Below are 14,866 nucleotides of genomic sequence, written 5' to 3'. Positions count from 1 at the left end.
TCCCCATTGCTTTTATCAATGACTCAAATGCAGAAGTGCTCTAAATATGTGTTAATCATTTTATGAAAAATGCTCTGGCTTTTTGTGAAGTTTTGTATCTAGTTTAGATGAAGATAAGATTACTACAGAGCACTACAATAGCACACAATCCAGTTTATCCTGACTGCTTGAGTTACAAGGTGTTGGAGCGAAAATAGAACACTGGGAATCAGAGTATTTCGTTTATTTCAGCTTGGTTTTGAAGACTCCCTCATACAACATGGGTTCTGGAAGCTTGTTGCAAGGTGTGACTCAAGCGAGCAAGTCTGGAACATAACTCACTATCACTGTGGCTTGCAGCCGAAAAGATATTCGAAAAACAAGATTCTCCTTGACGCTGAAGAGTTTTGAATGTTTTGTATGCCGAGACGTTGTTTCATAGGTAGAGTAGGACAACCATTTGTCTATAGATCAATATAGAAAGTACTGCCACTGTTAGAGCATCTGACCTTAATAAGTAAACTTACAAGGGGACGCAAATAAGTTGATGAACCTTTTGGCCTGCAATTAAGATGTTCTTACTATAGCTCCAGTACATGCAAATCAATAATCAATAACCAATAGACAATATCAAGAGTCAAAAACAATCAATAACAGTATTAATCAATGGAGTCAGTAGTTGTCACGCACCATGACCTTTCAGTCATGAATGACCAAACCTTTTATTAAAAGTTAGAATATTTATTTCCCTGTATTAACAATGCTAAGGTCATGTAGATTAATCTCAAAATCAAATGGAACACATACAGAAACAATACTTGCTGTCCAAAGCGGAGGAAAAAACATAGGGGGTCATTTTGACCCTGGCGGTCATTGACCGCCAGGGTCAACGACCGCGGGAGCAACGCCAACAGGCTGGCGGTGCTCCCAAGGGCATTCTGACCGTGGCGGTATGGCCGCGGTCAGAAACGGAAAACCGCTGCGCCGCCATGGGGATTCCGACCTCCTCACCGCCATCCTGTTCCTGGCGGTTTTGACCGCCAGGAACAGGATGGCGGTGAGGGGTGTCGTGGGGCCCCTGGCATGGGCACTGCAGGGGCCCCCGTAAGAGGGTCCCAAAAAGATTTTCAGTGTCTGCCATGCAGACACTGAAAATCGCGACAGGTGCAACTGCACCCGTCGCACCCTTCCCACTCCGCCGGCTCCATTCGGAGCCGGCTTCCTCGTGGGAAGGGGTTTCCCGCTGGGCTGGCGGGCGGCCTTCTGGCGGTCGCCCGCCAGCCCAGCGGGAAACACAGAATAACCGCGGCGGTCTTCTGACCGCGTAGCGGTATTCTGTTGGGGGAACTTTGGCGGGCGGCCTCCGCCGCCCGTCAAAGTTGGAATCACCTCCATAATCTAATCAAAGCTTGAACTACAACACATTCTAAGGTTAGAGTGCAAATCAATAAAAAAGTCAACTGCGTCAAAATGATTACATACATTCAAATTCAGCAGAGAAATTCATCAAGCATTATTCCCTATTAGCATAATTTCATAGTGAGGATCCTAAACTAACCTCGGATTAGCATCATCATGCTGGGCTTCATGCAAAAGAATTTAGTAACATCAATTTGGAAAAACATCTAACTATGGCTCTATCCATACAGTGCAGTTGGTACCTAGAAAAGAAAAGCAAATAGACATGCATGACCGTCAACAGTCTAATTTATAATACCTATCCTCAGTTTGGATCAGCATGCAGAGTCAGTCTTCATTCTCAGGACATCAGTCGATCGGCAAGGCATCAGGATTCAGCATCAAAGTTCAGAAAATGCAAAGTCTTTAAGCATTAAATTAAGCATGTCTCTTGTCAGGATGCACAAGAAAATATGGACCTTTCGGCCAGCAAGAAAATGGGCATTGATGGTGTCTTCTCTCCGAGCAATGTTGTTAAATCAAAACTAGTAAAACTACTTCCCAAATCCCAATTAGTCAGTTAATCGCATGTTCACATTTTGTCCAAAAACACTAAAACTCAAAATCTACGAATTCTACCTTTACTCCGTAAACATGTCGTTGATTGGTTTGTCCTGCAATGTCCTCATCATCCGGCTTGTCAGGTAACAATATTGTTGCAGCTTCTACTCCAGTCAGTATTTCCATTTTTCTCCTGCTGAGAAAGTCAGTCTCACACGCATTACACACAAAATGTAACATTAGCAGGAACAGCATCTTCTAGCAGTCGGTTCTCATGAGAACCTTCCTTTGTGAGCACATTTTAAACAATGCAAAATGAAAATCACCATTTAACTCTCTAGGACAGCCATTAATTAAACGTTAAGAAATACAGCTTTGACATGAGGCCTGGCAACTAGGCCAAGACACTTGCTGAATTAAGGCCTACGATTAATAAAGCTAAAACATAATGCATAACCCTTAATATGATGTATTAGTACATTAGTCAAACATATATTAAACATTTCACAATATTAATCTACTAATAAGTACACTTGGTGAACTTTAGACGCCACTCATCATAATCACATTTTCAAATGCGTGCATTATTTTTCTATGTTATTACGTTTTCTACACAAACCCTTTATTCAGAATACATGAACACTCATTAATAATTTTTGTTAATACACCTGCGCTAACACCACTTACATGTATGCTGACTGTAACAAAGAGCCATCACAGGTCTGTTGAATATTTGCTGAAAGTTTGTTTTTTTAATCTGCTGGCACTCTGAGACCAGTGTCTTGCTCCCTTTGAAGTGTGGTGAGGCTTTTCCTGGCAGTGCTCAGATAAAATCATTGATACCATAACCTAGCCAAGTTCACAATAACCTCAATAAATATTGGCAGCCTGCAAACAACATGCCCTCATCCATTTGTGTAGGGTCCCTTCTCATAGTAATGATTTCAAATAAAAATATGTTTATCAAGAAAATAGTTCTAATTTCTATATGTGCATCTTCTTACCGGGAACAAGTAGTTTGTCAAAACATTCAGAACTTCCTGCCAGTTGTGTTCTAAAGTGCCCAATATATGTCATGTTTCACAGACTTGTCAAGGCTCAATTTTTATGCAGTGCTTTGCCCATAATGGACATTCCCAGTTTCACTGCATGTTAGAACTGAGGCACAAGGACAGAACAAGCACTGGCAATGCCATAGGTCTAACTTATGAAGGGGCGTGCCTTTTGTTCCACTCGTGGATTTCGGCACTTAATAATTAAACAAACATGCACCCTGGCCATCATCTTTGGACTCGTGCATTCATTCAACCATCCACAGATTCATTCGTGCATTCATCCTCTGACACAACCACAATAACAAATACCCAAGGTCAAGAAAATATGCTCTCTAAACACAGCAGGTATATGCTTGCAATAGCAAAACTAAACATAGCATCAATTGTCCATTTTGTAGTAGCATTGTACATAGTCTATTGTTCTTTTAAAGTTTGAGCTTGGACACCAAATTTAGAAACAATGTTTTGATCATCTTAAAATGGTAAAAAAATGTATACCATGGACAGCAGGGTTCAATAATAGACACCTGGTTTAAAGGAAGTGACCAAGCCGGATGCAGCACACTGCTGATGAAATGAGTGGCAATCAAGCAGCCTGTTAGCACTATCTGGAGAGATGTAATGTCTTCTTAAGAAATATTAAAATTAAAAACATCTATGAAATGAGGAAATCAAAACTAAATAACTGGGCAAGTAACCCTGACACAAAAGCACCCATATTTTCAGGTGAATGCGCACATGTGATCAGAAAATGATGTAATTCACTGGGCAACAAGCCATTGACTGAAGAGAACTGAACTATTAGCCCATGCAGTACACTGTCATGGGTTGAAGCAGAGTGTAAATATGATATATATATCAGAAGGACAGAAATTATGCTCCTCTTGGATACGTTCTCTGAGGTTTTGTTACTTCATACAGGATCCCTCAGAGGGTGTTATCTGAATAGTATTGTTTATCTTGTACTATGTTGAACGTGGGACGAATTAAAATCCCCAGCGATCATTCATGATAGGTCAATAACAGTGAGTGCCAGTTCAGTGAAAATGGTACTCACTGTCTTTCTTGGTTTTGTTCTTCTCTTTTGGTCTTGGATTGATGTAAACAGTAATTTATAGTCAGAGTGTGTGACCAAAACCCTTGATATAATTTAAGCAAACCACAACAATGATACTACAGTGAGTGACACACACATACTTCCAAAATTCACAATATACAGACACACTAACTCGGTTGTGACATACATGACACAATGTAAAAGTGTGCCACCTCCCAAATTGTGGCCCAAGTCTAGGATTCCAAGTTTCAATGACATGGGCCACTGACTTGCAGAGAGTAGCTAGTCCTTCAAGGGGTCGGGGGGCTGCAAGTCTGTTCCTTCAGGGTATAGTGTCCTTTCATGAGAAGGGCTTCTGTATTATGGCCTTGTACCTACATCACTTTTCTCAGAGGTACAAAGACCACCTCTATACACACACGTAGCTGTTAAATGACCCATGCTATATGGGCCACCTTCAGACAGTCCTAGCTTCTCATTACATTATTTATTCTTGAACCTAAACCTTTGTTTTTACATAGGTTTGGTTTAGAAATCCCTTTTCCATGGTGCTTTTGGTTGTTGCATGAAGTTTATCTGTTCTATGTGTGAACAAAGTGTGTTGTACTTGCTTTGCATGAGAAAGGTTTCAGTACATCTCTGTGGGCTATTTCTGTTCTGAATGTATGAACTTTGCACTGGTGATCCCAGTGATGTACCTATTTTTATGAGAGGCAATAATGCAACCCCAAAACATGCTGTTTCAATTATCATATTTTGAATGATTCAATTTTATAACCTACATTTTCATGGCCTAATAACTTGAAAATGGACAACAATGGGCACACACTATCAGACACTGCATTTCTTGCTGCACAAATATTTGTCTTTTGTACATCAAGGCCCGTATTTATACTTTTTTTAGCGCCGCATTTGCGCCTCTTTTTGATGCAAAGGCGACGTAAACTTACAAAATACTATTGAATTTTGCGAGTTTGCGCCGCTTTTGCTTAAAAAAATGACGCAAACGCAGCACTAAAAAAGTATAAATACGGGCCGAAGTGTATCAGGCCTCATAATATTGTAGACGGCACAAGAAAGTTTTGCTTATTAAGAAACAAATAACCTTTTTCACAGACCCTCAAGAACCTTGTTGTAAAAAACAATTCTGTGCAATTTTCTCCAGATTTCAATGAACGTCGAGCAATCTCTGCCCCACCCACCCCCAGAAAGATTTTCAACGAAGTTCATTGCAATATTTGTAGTCTATTTTTCACACAACTTCAACTTGAATCACCTCTAGGCACTTCAAATTCTGGCTATTGTGGGAGTTTGAGTGGCTTGGTTAAGATCACACAATTTAATGAATACAAGTGCATGGATACAAAGTGAGGTGCTTTGTGCATTGTAGCTACTAGGCAACCTTCACAACACATCATCCAATTGAGACAGGATTTCGTTACCATTGGCACAGGGGTGCAAAACATCAGCAGTGCTACTTTTCCATATAAAAAGGAGAATTGTTTACCAGAACAAAAACAATTTTTAATTGAAGGATGAAATAGTGATGGCGACAGTTTAGTCAACATTTCTTTTTCAGTGGATTTAGGCCCTCATTATAACATTGGTGGTAAAAACCACCTATTGCCGCGGCAACGGCTGCCAAAAGACCATTGCCGCGGCTAACAGCTTTCCACTGGATAATGACCACAGCCGGACTTCTGCCAGAAGGATGGTGGAAATCTGGCTCTGGCCATGCCATCGGATGGCGCTAAGGTGGCGCTGCTGCTAGCCATGCCAGTAGACTGCCACCTGCCATATTATGACAATAAGGCCAGGCGGTGTTCTGCTGGCAGACGCTGTTGCTGGCAGCAGCGCCTCCCCCGTCTCCTGCCAGAGGACCCCATGACGACAGGTAAGTTGGGTACTCTGACAGGGGAGAGGGTGGGGGTTGTTGAGTGTGTGTTTGGGGGTGTGTGTGTATGTCTGTGCGTGCGTGTATGCGGAAGTGTGTTGCATGTTGTGTGTGTCCAGGTATGGATGTGTGAGTACGCATATGTTGAGTTGTGTGAATGCATGTGTGCGTGTATGTTTGTAAGTGTGTGCGGGTGTGAGTGTGAATGGATGTATGTTGGAATGGGTGTGTGTATGCATGTGTGCGTGTATGAAGGGAGGGTTGTGTAGATGGTGGGTGGGTCTGGAATGGAAGGAGGTGGGGGGAAGCCAGGGGAGGGGGTCGCGGAAGTACCCCTATCAATGACAGAGATGGAATTCCACAAAAGGATGGCATGAAAACCATGGAGGTAGACAGGGTAATAATCCCACAGGCAGCCAAGTGACGGCCGCTGGGCTGGAGAGTGAAGTCTCTAGCCCAGCGGTCATTACCACCATGGGGGTAACCGCCAATGTCTTTATATGGAGAAAAGTACCGCCAGCCAGTTGGCAGTACTTTCCTCCATATTTACACCAACCGCCTGGGTCATAATGACCCCCTTAATATTGATCAGCATATTTCTCTGAAAGTAACTCGATGACCTTTTTCTTAAGGGCTGTATTGATTTAGGTTTTTGTGAGGCCAGGTACAATCACTCATATTGTAAGTTGTGAGGTTTACCTGCTATCCCCACGACAGCAAAGCATGTTTATATTTTTGAAGCTAATTCCATCAATGAAACTCCTGCTGGGTTTGCCTGGTGAGGAACCTCAACACGCTAGGTGGCAGAGTAATTATATGTGAAGGCCCCTTACTCTACTTTATAGTGGGACAGTCCAAGGTTTTATTATGCCACAGTTCACATTTACATATCAGAAGTAGTTGTTGGAACCAAACATTGATTTTTGCTCTGAAATTGAGATCCACTTTGGAAACAATAGTTCAACTGCTGAGATGCACAGGTCTAAGAATTTTTCCCAAGTTGTTTACTTCAAATCTTTTTATTGAGACCTTTGTTTGAAACAATGAGCCATCATACAACTGTGGCATGTCAAAGGAGAAACAAACTATTAAAGCCCCAGTAACACCATACTTCATAAACCGACACCAACCTCCACCCTACTCCTTAAACAGCTCACCATAATAAACAAGACAGCAGTACCTAATCCGAGAAACATGGGCATGTGGGAGTCGGAGGTCCAGGGACTCGCTCTGGAAAGCATTGAGTAAAGTTATCCATTTTCTAGTGGGCATAAAGCTGAGAAATGTAGCCTTGTCTTATATTCATGAGTGAATGCCAGATAGCTAAAAATGTCTTCTCTATAAGTGGAAGAATCTGTGAAGTCTGATCCATGGCCATTATGTGCTACAGAGAATTGAATCATAGAGCAGTTGTCGGGGTTCAATATTTTTCAAAAATAGGCCTATGAGCTGCTTGGCTGCTCCTGTCATATGGCACATGTAGGAAAGTACCCTCTTTTTGGCATGTTATCTTCAATTTCTGCCCAATGTCTGTGTGTTTGACTGTGTCATTGTGATCCTGCTAACCAGGACCCCAGTGCTTATGCTCCCTCGCCTCTCAAATTTGTCACTATTTACTGGTAACCCAATATTTCATCCCAAATTGGCACACTGGTCTCCCCTTATAAGTCCCTAGTACATGGTACTTAGGTACCCAGGGCATTGTGGTTCTAGGGGATCCCTATGGGCTGCAGCATTACTTTTGCCACCCTTAGGGAGCCCATGCAAAGGCTTCTGCAGGACTGCCATTATAGCCTGTGTGAAATGGTGCATGCACCCTTTCACAGCCATTTTCGTTGTACCAGGTCACTTATAAGTCATCTATATATCAGGCCTTCCAACCCTGAAGGTTGGCTGCAAAGTACCTGTGTGTGAGGGCACCCCTGCAGTAGCAGAGGTGCCCTCGTCATCCAGGACCATTTTCCCAGACTTCTGGAGTGCGGGGAGGCCATTTTACATGTGCACTGGACATTGGTTAATACCTATGTCCAGCTTCACAATGGTAACTCCGAATATGGCCATGTAAGGTGTCTAACACCTGAGAATTGTACCCCAATACTGATTTTAGTGTTAGTTGTACAATTCCATGCACTCTGAGGGCTCCACAGTGGAGCCCCAGTACTGCCATACCAGCCTTCTGAGGTTTTCCAGGCAGCTGCTGCCACTTTACAGACACGTTTCTGCCCTCCTGTTGCTCAAGTAGCTCGAGCCCAGGAAGGCAGAACACAGCATTTACTTTGGGAGAGGGGTGTTACACCCTCTCCCTTTGGAAATAGGTGTTACAGGCATGGGAGGGGTAGCCTCCCACAGCCTCTGGAAATGCCTTAAAGGGCATATATGGTGCACTCCTTGCATAATCCAGTCTACACCGGTTCAAGGACCCCCAGTCCCTGCTCTGGCAAGAAACTGGACAAAGGGAAGGGGAGTGACCACTCCCCTGTCCATCACCACCCCAGGGTTGGTGCCCCGAGCTCCTCCAGAGTGTCCCTGGGTTTTGTCATCTTGGATTCCAAGGTGATGGGGAACTCTGGGAGCATCTGAGTGGCCAGTGCCAGCAGGTAACGTCAGAGCCCTCCCCTTATAGGTGCTTACCTGTGTAGCTAGCCAATCCCCCTTTCAGGGCTATTTAGGGTCTCTCCTGTGGGTGTTTCCTCAGATTCAGATTGCAAGACTGCAGCAGGAATCCTATGCATCCTTTACTTCACCTTCTACCGACAAAACTTCATCTGGACACTCCAGGAACTCTACAAACTGCAACAAAGAACCAAAGATTACTTTTGCAACATTGTATCTTCAGCTTATGCCAGCAACAGCGACTGTTTCCAGGTCGTGCATCCTCTGAGGACTGCCTGTCTTCAGTCTGCACCAGAAGAACTAAGGAATCTCCCTTGAAGTGAAGGAGTCACTTCCCTGCTTCAGCAGGCACCCCTCAGCAGTGACGACTGGTGGCGTGGCTCCCCTCTCCTGATGAAGTGCGTGGATCCAGCAACAAAGGTGGTGGACTGAAGTTGTCCTGAGGGTCCTAAGGTCCAGCTGTCCAACTTTGGTGGAGGTAAGAGCTTGCCTCCTCACGCAAGACAGTACTCCCATGCACCACGTGATTTGCAGTTTCCAAGGATTGAAGAAATTTACCTAGATGTATATGAAAATAGTTTGACTCAAGAGCCGGGCAACCACCATTTTTTTTTTTTAAATTTTCTCAATTGCATTTCAGACAAAATCAAAGATAGATACATATCTGAGAGCACTGAGGAAAGAAAATACGAAAGAAAAAAAAACACTCCCTCCCTCCCTCCCTCTTCCCTTTGGTACCTTTCCTTGTCAGCCCTCAGCACTCCTCTCCTGCGATGCACAGCTACCTGAGAGGTTCTCAAGTGGTGTGGGATGCCTTTGTGTCTCGCTGTATGAGCCTCCATTTGCACCTTTTTAGTCCCCATGCTGTGGGACTCCTGTGCGTGTTGCCTGGCCTTCTGAGAGCTCTCTGAGTTGCTGAGAGCCTCACTGTCTCCCCCTCCTGGGTAGAGGCCACCAGGTCCCTCATGGTCCTGGGCAGTGCCATTTTCCGCTAACCACAAGCTTTGCATGCACCAAGGCTTGTTGGAGGAATCCTGCAATGCAAACCAGACTACAATCATCCATCTGGCATGGGACATCATCTGCACCAACCAGTAACCCTCATCTATCTTCTTGGGTGCAGTACTGACTGTTCTTCTTCACCGGTGGTTCTTCTTTTGCACCTTCATCTGGGTTAGCAGGGGCTCCTGTTCTTCCTGGACACTTTAGTGCTTCTTGGACTTGGTCCTCTTCTTCCACAGGCCTTCAGGTCCAGGAATCCATAGTTGGTGTCTTGCAGTCTCTTCTGGTTCTTGCATTATCTTCTATCATGTGTTCTTGTGTGTTCTAGGAAACTTACAGTGATTTACTCCTGCTTTCCTGGTCTCTGGGGTGGGTTCTATTACTTACCTTCGGTGTTTTCTTAGACTCCCAGCACCCCTCTACACATTACACTTGCCTAGGTGGGAAACTAACTTTCCCATTCCACTATTTTAGTATATGGTTTATGTTCCCCCCTGGGCCCATTACTGTCTATTGTGATTTTCACTATTTGCGCTGTTTTCTAACTGTTTTTACAGCTATTACTGCATCCTAGTGTATATACCATATATATTACTTACCTCCTAAGGGGATCTAGTCTCTAAGGTATTTTTGGCATTGTGTCACTAAAAATAAAGTACCTTTATTTTTGTAACACTGAGTATTTTCTTTCATGTGTGTAAGTACTGGGTGACTACAGTGGTATTGCATGAGCTTTGCATGTCTCCTAGATAAGCCTTGGCTGCTCAGCTACAGCAAGCCCTAGACTGCCTGGCTTCTAGACACTGACTACATTTCACTAATACAGGATAACTGGACCTGGTATAAGGTGTAAGTACTTTTGGTACCCAGTACAAACCAGGCCAGCCTTCCACCGCACAGCAGTTTCCAGTCCCTGTGTGTCATACCAACAGGAGTGTTTGGTCACAGTCCTAGGAACAGGTGGGAGGGTTCAGCTGTGATGGGATATCCTTCACAAGTGCTTTAGTTTATATTTCTACAGTCTGAGACGGAGCAAAGAGAAATTTACCCAGATGAATATGAAAATAGTTTGACTCAAGAGCCGGATAACCACCAGTCTTTTTTTAATTCATTTTTATCAACTGCACTTCAAACACAATCAAAGTTACATACATATCTGAGAGCACTGAGGAAAGAAAACACGAAAGAAAACAAAAACCCCACTCCCTCCCTCTTCCCTTTGGTACCTTTCCTTGTCAGAGCATTGTCATACCTATGAGGGTCTAGCGCTATGAACATTCAGTTTTGTACACTTTACTTCTACAGGCCCTTCAGTATCCCTTGAGTGTCCCATTAGCCAAGATCTAGAATTCATCTGGGGTTTCACTATTTTACCTATCCCACCGTCCGTCGACCCCATATTTTCTCATACTTCTTTTCCTTACCTATGCCCCAATATAGTTCTCTTTCCAGGATTCGGCATCTGTCCATACCCTCCCACCATTCATTATATCCTTGTGGTGCCCCTAATCCCCACTTACTGGCTATGTCTCTTTATGCCACCATGAAACCAAGATTAATCAGTAGCTTTTGATATCAGTTATGATTAGTTATTCCCCATACTACCAGAAGTACTGTTTCCGGTATCAGTTCCAGTGGGTTCCCTGTGGCATCCTCCAGGCCCTGTCCAACTTCCTTCAGGAACCCTGCAATCTTAGAGCAGCTCCATAGGGTGTGATAAAAAGTGCCAGTGTCCCCACATCCCCACAGACAATTCACATTTGTTGCCATCCCTATCTTGTATAGCAAAGATCTTGTATAGTATACACTGTGCATTATATTATATTATATTGTATTAGCCTCCTCCAGCTCCCAACAATCTCCTCTCCACCTCTCCCATAATGTGTTTAGTGAGGGTTGCATAGTTCTCATTATGGTGTTGTTAGCACATATGACATTAATAAGAAAACTTACCACGGGACACGAATAGGTTGATGAACCTTTTGACTCGCAATTATTCCATAATTCCAGTACATGCAGATCAATAACCAATACACAATATCAACAATCAACCATAATCAATAACAGTAATAATTAATAGTCAGTTTGTCACACAACATGACCTTTCAGCCATGAATAACCACACCTTTTAGTAAAATTTAAAATATGTATTTCCCTATATTAACAATGCTAAAGTCATGTGAATTAACCTCAAAATAAAATGATACGCACACAGAAACAACACTGGCTGTTCAAATTGATGGAAAAACATAATCTAATCAAAGCTTGGTCTATTACACATTCTAAGGTTACAGTGCAACTTAATAACAAGAACAATTTTGCTACGGGATCATATAAAGTATATTCAGCAAAGAAACTTATCAAGCATCATTCCTTATTAGTAGATTTTCATTAGTGAGGATCCTTAACTAACATCAGATTAGCATCGGCATGTTGGGCTTCATGCAAAACAATTTAGTAACACGAATTTGGAAAAACATCTATCTATGGCTCTCGCAAAACAGTGCAATTGGTACCTAGAAAGAAAGCAAATATGCATAACAGACACGTAGATACGATTTATACCTCTTCTCAATTGGGTCAGCAACACAAGATAGTCTTCATCATCAGGACATCAGTCGATCAGCAAGGCATCAGGATTCAGCATCAATGTTCAAAAAACGCAAAGGGGGTCATTACAACCCTGGCGGACAGTGTTAAAGCTGCGGAAATACCGCAAACAGGCCGGCGGACCAAAAAAGGGAATTATGACCCTGGCGGAAACCGCCAACAAAGACAGCCACCTTAACACACCGCCCGCCACAGCGGTGCAAACAAGTAGCGTGGCGGTAACCGCCAACAGACAGGCAGAAGACAATGTACCGCCCACAGTATTACAACCCGCCAATCCGCCACCTTTTCCGGGGCGGATTCACAGTGGATAAAAAACACGGCGGAAACAGCTTTTGCTATGGGAAAACGCTCACCTGAACACATCCCACGAGGAACAAGGACTCCATGCAGCCGGAACTCCAAATACTCCCTGCCCTTGTGTTTCTGCTCCTCTACGACCAACAGCTACGTAGGCGCCGCAGACAACGGTGAGTACTGCACCTACGATAAGGGGGAGGGGGGGAGGCAAAAGTTAGGGGGACACCCACCAAACACCCCCACCCCCACCCTCGCATATTACAACACACACACCAATGCATTCACAAAAATCAAAGTAACAACCCACAATCCCCCCCGGAAGAATGAAAAGACAAAGCGATATTCGGTCAAACATTGTAATGTGGCAATATACATGTCATACAAAAATATACCGATATATATTAGAAAATCAGTCATAATTATATACAATACGAGAAGTAGTGCAGATATGTACATAATAATGTCCGTGCACCAACAGTCCAAAATGTCATGGGCGAGGCCCACAAACGATACCTGACCACAATCGGAGAGAACACTGCCGGGGCATCAGATAGAAATACTACAGGCACCTCAGGGGGAAGGAAAGAGGGGGCACCTCAGCCGGATGTCTGCAAAGCCAGGTCCACGACAGGGCTCCATGCCCATTGATGTATCCTGGGGAGTGCAAAGCCACAGTCTCTCAAGTCTCTACAGTGGGTGGCTTGCCCACTGTGCCATCCTGGGGAGTGCAAAGCCACAGTCTCTCAAGTCTCTACAGTGGGTGGCTTGCACACTGAGCCATCCTGGGGAGTGCAAAGCCACAGTCTCTCAAGTCTCTACAGTGGGTGGCTTGCCCACTGTGCCATCCTGGGTAGTGCAAAGCCACAATCTCTCAAGTCTCTACAGTGGGTGGCTTGCCCACTGAGCCATGCTGGGGAGTGCAAAGCCACAGTCTCTCAAGTCTTTACAGTGGGTGGCTTGCCCACTGTGTCATCCTGGGGAGTGCAAAGCCACAGTCTCTCAAGTCTCTACAGTGGGTGGCTTGCCCACTGAGCCATCCTGGGGAGTGCAAAGCCACAGTCTCTCAAGTAGATGCAGGTCGCTACTGGTACTGGGGGGGACTGATGCCCAGACTGGATGAGTCTCCCCGTGAAAGTTCGGGTCCTGTTACTGTCCTAGCTGCACATGGGATAAGGATGCCTGATGTGGTGGTCCATTCATTCCTACCCGGTGCTTGCCCTGTTCAGCGGTGCTTTGCCATGGCGGTCTCTGCCCTGTTCAGCGGTGCTTTGACATTGAGGTTCAGGACTGTTAAGCGGTGCTTTGCCATGGCGGTCTCTGCCTTGTTCAGCGGTGCTTTGCCATGGCGGTCTCTGCCCTGTTCAGCGGTGCTTTGACATGGCGGTCTCTGCCCTGTTCAGCGGTGCTTTGACATTGAGGTTCAGGACTGTTCAGCGGTGCTTTGACATGGTGGTCTCTGCCTTGTTCAGCTGTGCTTTGCCATGGCGGTCTCTGTCCTGTTCAGCGGTGCTTTGACATGGCGGTCTCTGCCCTGTTCAGCGGTGCTTTGACATTGAGGTTCAGGACTGTTCAGCGGTGCTTTGACATGGCGGTCATTGCCTTGTTCAGCGGTGCTTTGCCATCGCGGTTCTGATACGGACATTGGTGTGTGGCATGCCGTTCTCTACACTGGGCATTGGTGTGTGGCATGACATTCTCTACACTGGGCATTGGTGTGTTGCATGACGTTCTCTACACTGGGCATTGGTGTGTGGGATGACGTTCTCTACACTGGGCATTGGTGTGTGGCATGACGCTCCATCATTGCCCAGCGGGGCTGTGGCATCCAGGGCCCACCTGGGCACTGACTCCGGCGGTGGTCTCCTGACCAGTGACAATACTTGGGCCCTCCTGGGCTGTGACTCTGGCGGTGGTCTCCGGACCAGTGACGATACTTGTGCCCTCCTGGGCTGTGACTCTGGCGGTGGTCTCCTGACCAGTGACGATACTTGGGCCCTCCTGGGCTGTGACTCTGGCGGTGGTCTCCTGACCTGTGACGATACTTGGGCCCTCCTGGGCTGTGACTCTGGCGGTGGTCTCCGGACCAGTGACGATACTTCGGCCATCCTGGGCTGTGACTCTGGCGGTGGTCTCCTGACCAGTGACGATACTTCGGCCCTCCTGGGCTGTGACTCTGGCGGTGGTCTCCTGACCAGTGATGATACTTGGGCCCTCCTGGGCTGTGACCCTGGCGGTGGTGTCTAGACCAGTGACGACGGTGCTGGCGGTTGTGTGTCGACCGCCGGAAATAATGGCGCACTTCTCTGCCGGGACACTCACAACAGGCTGGGCAGACGTCCTCTGGCACTTGCCCACCTTTGGTGGAGTCAGAGCTGACTCTCCAATCCCCTTCGAACC

The sequence above is a fragment of the Pleurodeles waltl genome, chromosome 4_1 (assembly GCF_031143425.1).
Source record: "Pleurodeles waltl isolate 20211129_DDA chromosome 4_1, aPleWal1.hap1.20221129, whole genome shotgun sequence".
Lineage (NCBI taxonomy): Eukaryota > Metazoa > Chordata > Amphibia > Caudata > Salamandridae > Pleurodeles > Pleurodeles waltl.
Note: the sequence above shows the minus strand (reverse complement) of the source record.